Here is a 17,833-nt window from a genome sequence, read left to right on the forward strand (position 1 = left end):
AGAGGCCTCTAAGCACATATGAAAATGACTTCCTTCTCATTATGCGTCAGCAGTTAGAAAGGTGATGCCTGCAATTAAATACAAGAATTTTCTGCTACAGGCAAGGCAGCGCATGCAATTAAAAGCAAATGACTATATTTAATTCAGCTTCCAATAAACTAGAGATCAGCATGGGGAGACTATAAATAAAACAATTTTCAATCACAGTTTATAGCAAACTACAAAAACAATCATTCTACTAGAATACATATTGTATCAGTTTTTTTAACCTAAGGACCTGATAGAGTAAGGGGCTCATAATCAAAAGGAAAAAAACAAGCACAAAATGGCATAAGGGGCAGATGAACATATTTCTCATACAAAAACATTTACATCATATAATTAGTTTCCCCCTCCCCTCCCCTCCCCCCCCCCCCCCCCCCCAATAATGTATAAGTCCAATATTTGCCAAAAGAAAAACGTTTTGAGAGTGGGTGTTTCGGTGGCATGAGATAGGTGGTGTTACATGATGCATGTTTTTTTTTTGTTGTTGTTGTTGCAATAACGGATAGCAAAACAATTCCTTGTGCTGGAAAGAAACGCCATAATTTAGACCTACTTTAAAAGTGACTAGCTCAAGACCAAACTTCTCTTTGGATCCATTTGTGATGTTGCTGAGTTGAAGGGTGGAGAGGTGGAATTGCTGACTTGCCCCCCCCCCCCCCAGCCACACCCATCCTTTGCTCTGTATCTCACCCCCTTTCCCCACTAAACCCCAAACCCCCACACCTCCCATTCAAACCCCTACCTGTTTGTCTCCTGTCTCTCATTGTTCCTCTATTTATCCACTCCCACTTTGTATTGCTGCTATTTATGTGAGAACTGTGTGCTGGTGCTGGGATAGTGAGTGCTGGGTGCTTGTGCTGAGTCTTACTGGGTGCAGTAGGTGGAAGAGCAAACAGTGGTGTTATAACACCCCCCCTTAGTTTCAGCACTACCTCAACTCAAAGCAGTAGTGAAATGACTACTGATCAGAGTGGCTGACAGTAGGCAAGTTCCCCTGAGTCAAGGCACACTTCCACTTGAAATCGCTTCAGACGTTTAAAAAAAATCATTGAAAAATAAAAGTACTACGAATCCTCACAAAACTAAAGGAAAAATAAATACCACAACCTTCTGGTCTAATGTCTTGAACAATCCTGCTCTTCCTCCAGCAGACAATAACAATTTCATGATTAAATGGGATGACCTATGAGAAAATGTCTTAAATAACATAGCTCCCCTGAAATCTACATCCAAACCAACCCAGAAAATTTCACCTTGGTATAATCAATCTATCCTTCTTTTGAAAAGGAAATGTAGAAAACTGGAAAGAAAATGGGCTAAAGATAAATCAAACAAAAACAAATTAACTTGGAAAATTGCCATCAAAACACATAAAAATGTGATCAAAATTGCAAACACTCAATACTATAACAAAATAATTGGTACTAATTTCCTTAATACCAGTAAACTTTTCAATCTGATAAAAAGCCTATTATCCACAAAAGAAATAACCACAACCACAGAGTCCCCACCAACAGCAGTGCAATTGGTTACTTTTTTCGAACAATAAATAGTTAAAATCAGAGAAGGAGTCCTCAAATTAAAAATCAACCATCAAGATATTTAAGAAAAACAGACATACAAACAGGAATAGCCACTGACAGAATCTGGTCTTCCTTCCAACTACCAACCCATGACACAGTAAAACATTACCTCCTAAAATATTCAACATCACAATGCATACTAGGTCCTTGTCCTAGTTACCTTATGAAGGAAGCTCATAATATATTCATTAATCTGCTTCAGCAGCATATCTCCTTCCTACTGTTCCACTGCAGTTTCCCTGATAATAAAGATTCTATTATCCTAACACCAATACCAAAAAACAATTCAATCACCATAACTGATGTAACAAACTACAGACCAGTAGCCTCCATTCCTTTGATGATAAAAGCAATGGAAGGAATAGTAGCAACACAAACTATGGACTACCTTTCACATTTCTCCCTACTACACAAATCATAATCAGGTTTCGGACCATGTTATAGCACCGAGACTGTCCTTACTACCCTAGTATCAAATCTCAGAAAAGAAATTAGCATAGGGTTTGTGATCTTAATAATACAGTTTGATATGTCTAGCACATTTGATATAGTAGATCATAATATCCTACTAAACATACTAGACAACTTTGGCATATGTGGCACAGTCCACAAATGGTTTCAAGGATTCCTAAAATCAAGATCTTACAAAATGAAAATGAAAGGAATCTTATTTATTTTATTTTTATTTTATTTTATTTATTGCATTTGTACCCCACATTTTCCCACCTCTTTGCAGGCTCAATGTAGCTTACAATACATCATGAATAGTGAAAATATATAAGAAAATAGACATTTAGTATTGCAAAAATATCTTGGGTGACATGATAAAGCATGATAGTAATATAACAAGCAAAAATCGTTAGGCAGTACTGGATATATGTGTAGGAGTTCACATTTGTTGATCTTTGTGGTATGCCTTGTCAAAGAGATGGGTCTTCAGTAGTTTGCGGAAGTTAGTTAGTTCATAGATCATTTTTAAGTTGCGCGGCAGCACGCTCCAGAATTGTGTGCTCAAGTAGGAAAAGGTTGATGCATGCGTTAGTTTGTATTTTAGACCTTTGCAGTTGGGGAAGTGAAGATTAAGGAATGTGCAGGATGTATTTTTAGCGTTCCAGGGTGGTAGGTCTATCAGGTCTGATATGTAGGCTGGGGCATCTCCATGAATGATTTTGTGAACTAGGGTACATACTTTGAACGTGATGTGTTCTTTGAGTGGGAGCCAGTGTCGTCTTTCTCATAGGGGTTTAGCACTTTCATATTTTGTTTTACCGAATATGAGTCTAGCTGCAGTGTTCTGGGCTGTCTGAAGTTTTTTGATTATTTGCTCTTTGCAGCCAGCATAGAGTGCGTTGCAATAGTCTAGATGGCTGAGTACCATTGATTGTACCAGGTTGCGGAAGACGGTCCTTGGGAAGAAAGGTCTTACTCTTTTTAATTTCCACATTGAGTGGAACATCTTCTTGGCTGTGTTTTTCGCGTGATTCTCAAGTGTTAGGTGACGATCAATGGTAACTCCAAGAATTTTTAGGGTGTCCGAAATTTGAAGATTCAGTTTTGATGTGTTAATGGTGGTGAATTTGTTCGTATTATGCTGAGAGGTGAGTATTAGGCACTGGGTTTTTTCTGCATTGAGCTTCAGCTGAAATGCATCCACCCATGAATGCATGATATGTACGCTCTGGTTGATATCATTGGAAATTTCCTTTAAATCTTGTTTAAATGGGATGTAGATCATTACGTCGTCTGCGTATATGTATGGGTTGAGGTTTTGGTTTGATAGTAGTTTGGCCAAGGGTATCATCATTAAGTTGAATAAGGTTGGTGGGAGGGGGTTAGTGACCACTGGGAGAGTAACGGGAGGTCATCCCCGATTCTCTCTGGTGGTCATGTGGTCATTTTGGGCACCTTTTGTGCCTTATTCGTAATAAAAACACATCCAGGTAAAAACGTCCAATTGTTCATCAAAGACGTCCAAGTGTTAGGCACGCCCAAGTCCCGCCTTCGCTAGGCATCCGACATATCCCCTTGAACTTTGGATGTCCTTGTTACTGACTGCAGTTGGAGACATCTAAAATCAATGGAGAAGGGTAGTTAGTGGGGTTCCCCAGGGGTCTGTGCTGGGACCGCTGCTTTTTAACATATTTATAAGTGACCTAGAGATGGGGGTAACTAGTGAGGTAATTAAATTTGCTGACGACACAAAGTTATTCAAAGTAGTTAAATCGCTGGAGGATTGTGGAAAATTACAAGAGGACCTTAGGAGACTGGGCATCTAAATGGCAGATGACGTTTAATGTGAGCAAGTGCAAAGTGATGCATGTGGGAAAGAGGAACCTGAGTTATAGCTACATCATGCAAGGTTCCTCGTTAGGAGTCACCGACCAAGAAAGGGATCTAGGTGTCGTAGTTGATGATACGATGAAACCTTCTGCTCAGTGTGCTGCAGCGGCTAAGAAAGGAAATAGAATGTTATTAGGAAAGGAATGGAAAACAAAAATGAGGACGTTATAATGCCTTTGTATCGCTCCATGGTGCGACCACACCTCGAATATTGTGTTCAATTCTGGTCATGCATCTAAAAAAAAGATATAGTGGAATTAGAAAAGGTGCAGAGAAAGGTGACAAAAATGATAACGGAGATGGGACGAGTTCCCTATGAGGAAAGGCTAAAGCGTCTGCGGCTCTTCAGCTTGGAGAAAAGGCGGCTGAGGGGAGATATGATAGAGGTCTATAAAATAATGAGTGGAGTGGAATGGGTAGACATGAAGCGTCTGTTTACACTTTCCAAAAATACTAGGACTAGGGAGCATGTGATAAAGCTACAAAGTAGTAAATTTAAAACGAATTGGAGAAACTTTTTCTTCACTCAACGTGTAATTAAATTCTGGAATTTGTTGCCAGAAAATGTAGTAAAGGCAGTTAGCTTAGCGGGGTTTTAAAAAGGTTTGGATGGCTTCTTTAAAGAAAAGTCCATAGGCTGTTATTAAGTTGTACTTGGGGAAAATATTTCTGGGATAAGCAGCATAAAATGTTTTGTACTTTTGGGGGGATCTTGCCAGGTATTTGTGACCTGGATTAGCCACTGTTGGAAACAGGATGCTGGGCTTGATGGACCTTTGGTCTGTCCCAGTATGGCAATACTTATGTACTTAAGACTGGGTCCCAAGCAACTCTGGGTGAGTTTCCCATTCTCAAATTATCCCCAGTGATTTCTAGGTTATTGGGACCACACTCCTAGTGGTCCCACAGTTCCTAGGAAGCACTGACAGACCCAACACACAAACCAGCAGGACCTTAGTTAGTCCAGATAAGCAGAGGCAAAAAACTAAGAATGTTTACTGTCAAGAAAAATTAGAACAATGAACAGAAAAGGTGCAATCAGCAAACAGTAACAAGTAACTGGATGTGGATCAATTATATCACTATCTAAACATTTATTTAGTATCTAGTATCTGGTGAGATCAGGACATATAGCTGCTCACAGGTTACGTGAGTAACATAGTAGATGACGGCAGAAAAAGACCTGCATGGTCCATCTAGTCTGCCCAAGGTAAACTCATATCTTGAATTTGTACCTGTCTTTTTCAGGGCACAGACCGTATAAGTCTGCCCAGCAGTATTTCCCGCCTCCCAACCACCAGTCCCGTCTCCCATCACCGGCTCTGGTACAGACCGTATAAGTGTGCCCTCCCCTATCCTAGCCTCCCAACCACCAACCCCTCTTCCTCCCACCTGCTCCGCCACCCAATTTCAGCTATCAAATATAACTGTTCATAGAACCTCAGCAAAGAGATTCTTCTCTCTTTTCTCCCTGTCGTAAGACTGGAGAAAGAGCCAGTACATCCTAGCTGAATTTTGAACTCCGGGGTCAATCACAGCCCAGAACAAGTTTGAAAAGTAGCTGGCCACATCGCTACAGGCTACCTCTTCTCTGTGTTAAACTAAAGAAGGAACAGTTATTTCTCTATAACAGCTTTAAACATAAACATGCACCACCTGCTGGTCAAATTAAAGAAATACACTGCATGGAATATTCTTGTAATTCATACGCTAGAAAATTCACCATTTTGCCACACAAGCATGGCACCAGAATATTGGAGGGTGGCCAATATAATGCCAGTTTTTAAAAAGGGTTCCTCATTAATCTACTATATTCTTTGAAGGGGGTGAATAAAATGTGGATAAACGTGAGCCGGTCGATATTGTGTATCTGGATTTTCAAAAGACATCTGGCAAAGTACCTCATGAAAGACTACTGAGGGAATTAGAAATTCATGGGATAGAAGGTAATGTCCTATTGTGGAGTAAAAACTGGTTAAAAATATGTAGCAGAGAATAGGGTTAAATGGTCAGTATTCTCTATGGAGAAGAGTAGATAGTAGGGTTCCCCATGGGTCTGTGCTGGGACTGCTGCTTTTTAACATATTTATAAATGATCTAGAGATGGGAAAAACTAGTGAAGTAATTAAATCTGCTGATCACACAAAGTTATTCAAATTTGCTAAATTGGAAGAGGATTGTGAAAAACTGGACGAGGACTTCACGAGACTGGGAGATGCATGTAGGAAAGAGGAACCCAAACTATAGCTATGTGATGCAAGGTTCCACATTAGGAGTCACCACCCAGGAAAAGGATCTAGGTATCATTGTTAATGATATGTTGAAACCTTCTGCTTAGTGTGCAGCAGTGGCTATGAAAGCAAATAGAATGTTAGGAATTATTAGGAAAACAATAGAAAACAAAAATGAGAATGTTATAATGCCGTTGTATCGCTCTGTGGTTTGACCGCACCAAATACTATGTGCAATTCTGGTCACCACATCTCAAAAAAATCCTTGGAGACGGGAGAGGTTCCGAGGGATTGGAGATCGGCGGATGTGGTCCCTCTTCACAAAAGTGGTGATAGGGAAGAAGCTGGAAACTACAGGCCGGTAAGCCTCACTTCGGTTATTGGAAAAGTAATGGAAGCGATGCTGAAGGAAAGGATAGTGAATTTCCTGGAAGCCAATAAGTTGCAAGATCTGAGACAACATGGATTTACCAAAGGGAAATCGTGCCAAACGAACCTCATTGAATTCTTTGATTGGGTGACAGGAGAATTGAATCAGGGACGAGCTATGGACATAATCTACTTAGATTTCAGCAAAGCTTTTGACACGGTTCCCCACAGGAGGCTCTTAAATAAACTGGATGGGCTGAAGATAGGACCCGAAGTGGTGAACTGGATTAGGAACTGGTTGACGGACAGACGCCAGAGGGTGGTGGTGAATGGAATTCACTCGGAGGAGCGAAAGGTGAGTAGTGGAGTGCCTCAAGGATCGGTGCTGGGGCCGATTCTGTTCAATATATTTGTGAGTGACATTGCCGAAGAGTTAGAAGGTAAAGTTTGCCTATTTGCGGATGATACTAAGATCTGTAACAGAGTGGACACCCCAGAGGGAGTGGAAAACATGAAAAAGGACCTACGGAAGCTAGAAGAATGGTCTAAGGTTTGGCAATTAAAATTCAATGCGAAGAAATGCAAAGTGAATCACTTAGGGAGTAGAAATCCACGGGAGACGTATGTGTTAGGTGGGGAGAGTCTGATAGGTACGGATGGGGAGAGGGATCTTGGGGTGATAGTATCTGAGGATTTGAAGGTGACGAAACAGTGTGACAAGGCGGTGGCCGTAGCTAGAAGGTTGTTAGGCTGTATAGAGAGAGGTGTGACCAGCAGAAGAAAGGGGGTGTTGATGCCCCTGTATAAGTCGTTCGTGAGGCCCCACCTGGAGTATTGTGTTCAATTTTGGAGGCTGTATCTTGTTAAGGATGTAAAAAGAATTGAAGCGGTGCAAAGAAAAGCTACGAGAATGGTATGGGATTTGCGTTACAAGACTTGCGGACCTGAACATGTACACTCTGGAGGAAAGGAGAACAGGGGTGATATGATACAGATGTTCAAATATTTGAAAGGTATTAATCTGCAAACGAACCTTTTCCGGAGATGCGATGGCTACGAGAGGACATGAAATGAGATTGAAGGGGGCAGACTCAAGAAAAATGTCAGGAAGTATTTTTTCACGGAGAGAGTAGTGGATGCTTGGAATGCCCTCCCGGGGAGGTGGTGGAAACGAAAATGGTAACGGAATTCAAACATGCGTGGGATAAACATAAAGGAATTCTGCTCAGAAGGAATGGATCCTAAGGAGCTTAGACGAGATTGGGTGGCAAAGCCGGTGGCGGGAGACGGAGATGGTGCTGGGCAGACTTATACGGTCTGTGCCAGAGCCGATGGTGGGAGGCGGGACTGGTGGTTTGGAGGCGGGGATAGTGCTGGGCAGACTTATACGGTCTGTGCCAGAACCGGTGGTGGGAGGCGGGGCTGGTGGTTGGGAGGTGGGGATAGTGCTGGGCAGACTTATACGGTCTGTGCCCTGAAAAGGACAGGTACAAATCAAGGTAAGGTATACACAAAAAGTAGCACATGTGAGTTTATCTTGTTGGGCAGACTGGATGGACCGCGCAGGTCTTTTTCTGCCATCATCTACTATGTTACTATGTTACTATATAGTGGAATTAGAAAAGGTACAGAGAAGGGCAAAGAAAATGATAAAGGGGATGGGGCGACTTCCATATGAGGAAAGGCTAATGTGGCTAGGGCTGTTCAGCTTGGAGAAGAGATGTTTGAGGGGAGATATGATGGAGATGTATAAAATGCTGAGTGGAGTGGAATGGGGTAAATCACTTTTTATTCTTTCAAAAAAATACTAGAACTAGGAGGCATGCAATGAAGCTACTAAGTAGTAAATTTAAAACAAACCGTAGAAAATATTTCTTCATTTGACTTGTAATTAAACTCTTGAATTCGTTGCCAGAGAATGTGGTAAAACGAGTTAGCTTAGCAGGGTTTAAAAAAGGTTTGCATAATTTCCTAAAAGTCCATACTCCATTGTTAAGATGGACTTGGGAAAATCCACTGCTGATTTCTAGGATAAGTAGCATAAAATCTGTTTTACTGTTCTGGGATCTTGCCAGGTATGTGTGACCTGGATTGGCCACCATTGGAAACAGGATACTGGGCTTGATGGAACCTTCGGTCTGTCCAAGTATGCCAATGCTTATGTTCTTATGTGCGTCCTATGGATGCCCTTGTCACCACTATCTCTGAAAGATACCTTACTCTAAACAAAGTTTTCCTGAACAAATATAACTTCCCCCAAGTTCAAGTTTAAATGCTGCTGTAGCTCCTTTTAAAGATTAGTGCCACCAGCCTATTTCCATCCTGACTAAGATGGAGACCAGTCCTTCTGATTAGGCTCCTCCTTCTGCAGAATGTTCTCCAGTTCTGAACCTATCTAAATCCCTCTTCCCTGCACCATCATCTCATCTATGCATTCAGACTCTGAAGCTGTGGTTGCCTATTGGGCCCTTCATGTGGAACAGAATTCATTTCTGAAAATACTACCATGGAGGTCCTACATTTCAGCTTGCTACCTAAAAGAATAAGTTTGGCTTCCAGAACCTCCCTTCCATAATTTTCTATGCTATTGGTACCTACATCTATCAGGACAATCCACTCCTCTCCAGCAGTGTCTAGGCAAGAAGTCCTCATACCCCACAGTCACCCAGCTATCTACATTGATAATAGCCTTATATTTTTAGTGGTGGTGGTTAAACTTATAAGTCCCTTTGAATATTATCCAAATGTAAACTATGGCATTACTATTAGCACATATTAACACGGTCATGTTAATGTATTAGTGCCACTGGCCAGTGGCGTTCCTAGGGGGGCTGGCACCCGGGGCGGATCGCTGATGCGCCCCGCCCCCCGGGTGCAGCGCCCCTCCCGATGCAGCACGGACCCTCCCCCCCAGCGAAAGGACACCCCCGCGAAGGAACCCCCCCTCGGCCGGGTGCACGCTGCCGGGGGGGTGCCGCGCGCGCCTGTCCTCCGTTCCATGCTTCTTCTCTGCCCCGGAACTGCACCCACCCCCCCCCCCCCCCCCTAGGAACGCCACTGCCACTGGCATAAAATTCTGCTTACTGCTTCTGCAATGATCCTCTTACACCAGAGCTGCAATCCAAGGTCAGTCTTCCCATGATGATCTACTGGTGACAATAAGAATTTAAAAAGAAATGTGCCATTGTTCATCTTGTTAGCTCACAGGCTGAGCCACAGATTGCCTGCTGCAGGGGTTTCCTTGGGAAAAGAAAGTCCATGGCTGGCCAGTGATGTCAGGAGCAGGCTACTACAATTCTTTTATGGGAGAGAGCATGACAGACAAACCCTTTTAAAATATATTTTATACAAATTTCAAGAAAATCGTTCAAGTTATAGTTGTTACAGAAAAAGGTCGGCCTGACCACACAATTTAACAGAAACAAAGAATTTAGAGGTACAAAGGCAAACATCTACTGTCAGACAACATCAAACCTCAAATTACAGAGGAACAAGAACAAAAACTACAGGGAACTGAAACACAGGAGGTAATATTGCAAAGGGAAAAAAACAGCATGTCAGTCTTGACCATCTAACTTAACTAAATTGCTCCAATTATCCATTCTCACTATTGCCAAGCTGCTTAGCACCTAAGAACAAATGTAATTACTCAGTGACAAAGAAAACACAATTCAGTCTTGCATACTTCACTAAGCACTTACAGGAGTGGAATATCTAAGAACAAATGATGCTACCAGCCCAAACATTTCCTGGAGCATTGGCAGAAATAATCAGCAAAAAATTATTGCCCAGCTCATTAGGTCTGGATAACCCCAAACTTCATGTTTCATAAATAAAAAACTGTATATTGCAGAAAGAATGGTGCATGATTATGCAGAGGTCTTTATACCAGGGCCGTAACGAGAGGGGGGAGCAAGATTGCCCTGGGCCCGGCCTCTAAGGAGGGCCCGGCGCTAGGTCTGTCTCTCTACTGCTCTTGACAGGACCCGGGTGATCGCTTTAATGTGATCACCCGAGTCCCAACAAGAGCATGAGAAAGACAGGCTCTGGGCCCCTCTTAGAGGCTGGGGAGGAGCAGACAGGATTCCAAATTCAATCTGGGACCCCTGGTTTGGCTGGCGATGTGAGGGGAAACACTGAGCAAGGAAGACAATGCAGCGCTCAAGGAAGGCTTCTGCTGGCAGGGCTTGGGGACCCCTGCCAGCCAAGGTATGTGGAGTTGCAGTGGGGGCAGGGAGGTGGGGCAAAATGTGCCCCCCCCACTTAAGTATAATAAGAAGTGATAAGGAAGAATCCCTCTAGAAGGAAAAAAAAATTGAGAGGGGTTAGCTTCTAGTGTGGGTGGTAGGGGGGGGGGGGGGAGTCTCCAATAAGAGGCAGGAAGGAGAAAGAGGAGGAAAGAAAAAATAGAGGAAAGAACATCTCAACAGAAAAAGAGGGAGGGAGGGAGAGTGTGAACAGAGGAAAACAAGCATCTCTATGGAGAGGGGGAAGGAAATTCCTGTAGTGTGTGGAAGAGAGGGATAAAGCTAGAAGAGCTTCTACTGAGAGGAAGGGAGGGAGAAGGAAGTGGAGGAGTGTGGGAGGGAGAAGGAAGTGGAGGGGTGTGGAGAAATGATGTGAAGGATCAGGGACTAGATACTTAAGATGCAGTGTTAAGAGATGGGACTATAAAGAACACAGAGAATATGGAAGTGGGACTAGACTAGAGGGAAGTGGAAAAGGGGGCATGGGAAGCTGGGTAAAGGGTAACATAGTAGATGACGGCAGATAAAGACCTGTATGGTCCATCCAGTCTGCTGAACAAGATAAATTTATTATATAAGTTATGATGTGATACTTCGTATGTATTCCTGATCTTGGTTTGTCCTTGTCATTTTCAGGGCATAGACCGTAGTAGTCTGCACGGCACTGTCCTTGTTTTAAAAATTCTGAAGTTGTCATCAAAGCCCCTGAAGAGCTCCACCCCACCCCATCCAAATCTATTCAGCCACATTCAGGACACAGACTGTAGAAGTCTGCCTAGCACTGGCCTTGATCTCCAACTTCTGAAGCTGAATATGACCAGCCACGATCAGGGCACAGAACATAGAAGTCTGCCCAGCTCTGTCTTTGCTTCCCAGTTACCGGTGTTTCCATCTACTCTCTGCTAAGCTTCTTTCAATCCATTCCTTCTGAACAGCATTTCTTTGTGTTTATCCCACACATTTTTTATTCTATTACCAATTCATCACCACCTCCTGCGGGAGGGCATTACGGGTATCTACCACTCTTTCAGTGAAAAAATATTTCTTGACATTATTTTTGAGTCAGCCCCCCTTCAATCTCTATTCATATCCTGTAGTTCTACCCCCATCCAGTCTCTGAAAAAAGTTTGTGGATTAATACCTTTCAAATATTTGAGCATCTATATCATGTCACCCCTGTTTCTCCTTTCCTCCAGTGTATACATGTTCAGGTCATCAAGTCTCTCTCGTACATCTTGCTGTGCAAACCACATACTATTTTGTCTTTTATTTTTTAATTGCTTTGTCTTTTTACATCCTTAGCAAGATACGGCCTTCAAAACTGAACACAACACTCTAAGTGGGGCCTCGTCAATGACTTCTACAGGGGCATAAACACCTCTTTTCTTCTGCTGGTTATACCAGCCTAGCATCCTTCTAGCCGCAGCCACTGGCTTGTCATATTGTTTCCTTACCTTGAGATCCTCAGACACCATCACCCCAAGATCCCTCTCCTTAGCTGAGCTTACCAACTTATCTGGTACATTTCTGCACCCCAAGCACATCATTCTGCACTTCTTAGCATTTTAACTGCCAGACTTTTGACCATTTTTCTAATTTTTAGAGATCTTTTCTCATGGTTGGAAAAGGTGCAGCGAAGGGCGACTAAAATGATAGCAGGGATGGAACGACTTCCCTATGAAGAAAGACTAAGGAGGCTAGGGCTTTTCAGCTTGGAGAAGAAACGGCTGAGGGGAGACATGATAGAGGTATATAAAATAATGAGCGGAGTAGAACAGGTGGATGTGAAGCGTCTGTTCACGCTTTCCAAAAATACTAGGACTAGGGGGCATGCGATGAAACTACAGTGTAGTAAATTTAAAACAAATCGGAGAAAATGTTTCTTCACCCAATGCATAATTAAACTCTGGAATTAGTTTCCGGAGAATGTGGTGAAGGCGGTTAGCTTGGCAGAGTTGAAAAAGGGGTTAGACGGTTTCCTAAAGGACAAGTCCATTTACCACTACTAAATGGACTTGGGAAAAATCCACAATTCCAGGAATAACATATATAGAATGTACGTTTGGGAAGCTTGCCAGGTGCCCTTGGCCTGGATTGGTCGCTGTCATGGACAGGATGCTGGGCTCGATGGACCCTTGGTCTTTTCCCAGTGTGGCATTACTTATGTACTTATGTTTCTACTCCCTCAGCTATTGGCTATCTTTGTGTCATTTGCAAAAAGGCAGACTTTTCCTTCTACCCTTAAGCAGTGTCTCTCACAAATATATTAAACAGAATTGGGCCAAGCACCGACCCCTGAGGCACTCCACTGATCACCTTCCTTTCCTCCAAGTGGATTCCATTTACCACCACTCTCTGCTGCCTATCAGTCAACTAGTTTCCAATATAGTTCACCACTTTGGGTCCCAAGCAGTGTTCCCTCTAAGGTGAACTCATGAGCAATCGCTCATACAAATCAGGAGTATCGCTCACTTAAGATCAATGTGACTTCAGAGGGACGTGGGAGCAAAACATTTTACTGCCCCACGGTTTTGTTCCCGCAGTAAAGAAATCTTTTCCTCCCTTTCTGTCTTCCTCCCCACAGGTCTCACTTACAAGGTGCTGCAGTAAGAGACTGTTTCTGTGGCCTTCCTCCTGCAGCGTCCTGCCCTTTACTACAACTTCCTGTTTAGCGTTAAAACAGGAAGTTGCAGTAGAGATGGCGGGACGTGGCACAAGAAAAGCCATGGATACAGCTTCTAACTGAGAATTGCTGCTGGCTGCAGGAACCTGAGGAAGTTGAATAAAAACAGGAGACGGGCTTTTGCATCCATGTTGTTTATTGCTGGTAGCATTTTTACTTAATCTCACTTACATTTTCAAACATGCCAGCTTGTACAGCATACAGAAGTACATAGAGGAAGTATAGTAACAGAATAACTTTTCATAGGTAGAGTAGTAGTCTGTTATAAATCGTAATCTGTGTGTCATGTGGAAGGGCTGGTTGTAGGGACATGAATTAGGTTGAAACCTGGGAGCATTTAAAATCTGTTTTTCCTGTGCCTAGATCAAAATAGAAACATGATTTGTGGAAACTTGCTCCTTTTGTTTTGTGGACACAGCTGATGAGCTATATCATTAGATTTATCAAGATAACAAATTCCTGTCAAGGTTTCTTTGAATGTATGACTATTTGAGCACTATCTAATTGTTGTCATTTTGTCTGCTTTGAAATTATATTTCCTATAACACTGGCCTTTTAATCTATTTTGACTCATGTCATAATACCGTGCATGCTTGTATTCACTGTGGTTTTGAGAACGCTGGAGTGTGATGATGGTTCTCTACTCAGCCAGTCACTTTTATCATGACTGACGTGTGAACTGAGCACTTCTTTAAAAATTTCTTAATTTACAATCATATTAATTACTGGTCCTTGTTTAAAAATCTCTTTATTGTTATTTAGATACCTTAGTAGTATTAATCTAAATTTAGGTGCGTGTTATAGAATTGCCTTTTTAACCTTTGTAGCTGTTTGAGATTTTTGAAAACCATTTTCCTTGTTTTATCATAGTTGATCTTTTAAAACTTAAAGGCTGTTGCAGTATATTTCCTTGGGGGCCCTTTAACTAAAGCTTAGCATACACTAATGGAATTAGCTCACGCTAAGTGGTAAGAAATCCACTGGTATAAAATGTGCTTCTTAGCATGTGAAGGGCAATTCTATAAATGGAATGCAAATTTATGCACACAAAATTGTATGCTATTCTGACTTACACACGCAATGAAATTGCCTAACGAGCCTATTAGTGCCTACAAGTTGCTAACATTCAATTATTGGCATTAATTGGCAACACTTAGGATTTGTGTATGCCTCTTGCTAAGTGCTATTCCAGAAAGATCCACATGCAACTCAAAAGGGGGCATGGGCAGGTCAGGGGCATTAGCTAAAGATGTGCGCAGTGGGCCCAATTCTATATATGGTGCCTAAAGTTAATGTGCATTAGGCAATCACGCCTTAGTGTATTCTAAATATCGTGTGTAAATCTACACACGGTATTTAGAATACACTTAGGTATAATTCATGTGACTAAATCTATGCATGTCCATGTACGCCATTGAATAGCTGGGGTAAATCCCTGCATGTAGATTTACATGCACTGGCCTATATTTTATTACAAAGCATGTAGAATTTGGAATGCCCATAAAATGCCCATTTCCATGCCCCTTTTTGCCTGCATGCATTAGAATTTATGTGCAGTACACTACAGAATACGCTTAGCAATGTACACACATAAATTCTAATTTTTACCAATTAGTGCTCATTATTGCTGTTAACAGCACTTAACAGCTTGTTAAAACAATTAATCTAAGGATGTAGTTATAGAATACACCTAGATTTACGCGCAGAACCACTCTTGGCGCGCTAAATAGAATCTGGGGGAGTGTTACTGAAAACCTGGGATCCACACCTAAATTACGTGCCAGGATTTACACCAGGTTTCAATTAATTTAAATCCTCATGTCCAAAGTTTGGCATTGAAATGGGCTCTAAGCACTATTCTATAAACGGCATGCGCTTTGGAGAGCTCTTTATAGAATAGCACTCCGTGTGGAGCTTTTGGGTGCCATTTACTGAATCTAGTCCTTAGAGTGTGCTAATCTTTAGTAAAAGAGCCCCTTAGTGTCTTCACTCTGGTTATTATCTTAAATTTGATTATATTATGATCACTATTGTTGAGCAGCAACAAAACTGTCCCTGGACTGCCCACACACCATCCAGATATTGCAAGAGTGGTCAGTAAAGATTTTCAGTAGCATTACATGAATGATTCCACTGGAAATCAATAGCTGACCCCGGTGAGTGGTACTTATCGAGGTAGGAGCCGTACAATTGAATTTCAGGAACTGAATAGCTTATTGCAATTTGTAGGTTTATAGTAAATTTAAGTGTGATGCTGATTGATCGAATCTACTAGTGGACGGTAGGGCGGTCTGTTAACTTTGTGAGTTGATTTGTAATAAAGAGCCAAGAAGAAAATTTCTGATGAGCATTAGGATCATTTTTTGAGCAACATTTAGGCACAATCACTTATACCAGCCGTAATGGTTAATGCCTAAACGCTGGAGATACATGTGTTAATGATAGCATTCTATAACTCACATGTGTAAATGTGAGCTCCACCAATGTTTAACTGATATGTGTGCCTCCCTTGTAAATAAACATTGGTGCTCATTTTTGAAGCATATAGACATCTCATAAGGTCAAAATGGGCATCCATGTGCTTGAAATATCCAAATCCTGATTTTGCAAAGGCAGAATAGGGTAATCCGAAACCGCATTTTGTCCAAATAGCAAGGGGGCATGTTATGGGTGTGTTTTGGGTGAGACTAGGGAGGGCCTGAAATCTGGTCATTTAACAGCGAATGCCGAAAGGGAAGAAACATCCCTGTCTAAAAAGAAGGATGTCCCTATTTAGATCTGGTACTTGGAATGTCCAGGTTACAGAAAGGTGCTCTGATTGAGCAGCTGTCCACTGGAAAAATTAAGGCATATCACCTGTTTAATCCCCAGTGGTTGCAGTCCCTCTTCCTCTCCCCTGAAAGTGAAACTGGAAGTGGATACCAGGCTATATGACAGCTTCAGGTATTATGGATATTATTAACAAAACAGGAAGCAAGTCTGTGGAGTAGCCTAGTGGTTAGTGCAGTGGACTGTAAGGGACTCAGGTTTAAATTCCATTTCAACATTTTTTTATTTTAATTGCGAGCCTTCCAGAAACAGAAAAATATCTACTTTATCTAAATATATAAAACACCTACAAGCCTGAAGGCTATTAAAATGATGTACATTTGGGTAAATAAGTATTTTTCTGTTCCTAGAGAGCTCACAATTACAAAAATAGAGTTAAAGTGGAATTTGAAGCTGAGGCCCTTGGTTTACAGTCCACTGTATTAACCAATAAGCTGGCCCTCTGCTCTGTATGTACATCTGTGTTGCCATTTTCTAAGAATGCTGCTATATAGGTGTCCATGTCCCTTATTTTTCAATGTTCAAAATTTCAACATTAACATTTCTAAAATGTATGTTCATGCTGGACGTTTTCCAGCGCATGGACAGCCATCTCACATATTTTTGACAGGCTGTATCCTGTTTGAAAATGCATGTGAGATGGACGTCTATTTTGAAATTCTGAATAAAATTGTAACACAGTAACAAAGTAGATGACGACAGATAAAGACCTGTATGGTCCAACCAGTCTGCCCAACAAGATAAACTCAATTAAATATGGTATGATGTGATACATCATACATATACCTGATCTTGATTTGTCCTTTTTAGGGCATAGACCGTAGCAGTCTGCTCAGCACTGGCCTTGTTCTAAAATTTCTAAAGTTGTTGTCAAAGCCCCTGAGAGGCTCCACTCAAGCCCATCCAAATCTATTCAGCCTTGATCAGGGCACAGAACGTAGAAGTCTGTCCAGCACTGGCTTTCCTACCTAATCTCTGCTATGCTTCTTTGGATCCATTCCTTCTAAACAGGATTCCTTTGTGTTTGTCCCATGCATTTTTTAATTCCGTTATTGTTTGCATCTCTATCACTTTCTGCGGGAGGGCATTCTAGGTACCTATTTTATTTTAGTTACATTTGTATCCCATGCTTTCCCACTCATGGCAGGCTCAATGCGGCAGGCAATGGAGGGTTAAGTGACTTGCCCAGAGTCACAAGGAGCTGCCTGTGCCGGGAATCAAACTCAGTTCCTTAGTTCCCCAGGACCAAAGTCCACCACCCTAACCACTAGGCCACTCCTCCACTCCTACCATCCTCTTGGTGAAAAATACTTCCTGACGTTATTCCTGTTGCACTGTTTCATCACCTTGAGATCCTTGGACACCATCATCCCAATGTCCCTCTCCTGACCTGAGCTTACCAATCTCTCCCCTCCTATCTTATAAATCTCTTTTGTGTTTCTGCACCCCAAATGCATCACTCTGCACTTCTTCATATTAAATTTTAACTGCCAGATCCATGACTAT

Source organism: Microcaecilia unicolor, chromosome 1 (assembly GCF_901765095.1).
Source record: "Microcaecilia unicolor chromosome 1, aMicUni1.1, whole genome shotgun sequence".
Classification (NCBI taxonomy): Eukaryota; Metazoa; Chordata; class Amphibia; order Gymnophiona; family Siphonopidae; genus Microcaecilia; species Microcaecilia unicolor.